We start from the raw sequence: 256 nt of genomic DNA, 5'->3' as shown, positions 1-256 counted from the left end.
AACTACACGAGTTGCTCCAGCTGGCAAGGCTCAGGCCAGCGAATCCATACACGAGTCAGGCCGGCAGGGAAAAGGGTACGTCGAAGGATTGCGCTCGGCGACGGGGAGAAGAATCGATAGGTGATCAAGCTATCGATCAGCTCAGCCGCAAGTCAGGAATCTTTAAAGGCACTCTGCAGCGTGCTCAAAGTTCTCCGACTTGGGCGGAAGTCGCACAGAATTTTATACGGCTAGCAAGCCAATCGCTAGCCGCCAC

The sequence above is a fragment of the Alligator sinensis genome, unplaced genomic scaffold (genome assembly GCF_000455745.1).
Source record: "Alligator sinensis unplaced genomic scaffold, ASM45574v1 scaffold264_1, whole genome shotgun sequence".
NCBI lineage: Eukaryota > Metazoa > Chordata > Crocodylia > Alligatoridae > Alligator > Alligator sinensis.
This window is presented reverse-complemented; position numbering follows the sequence as displayed.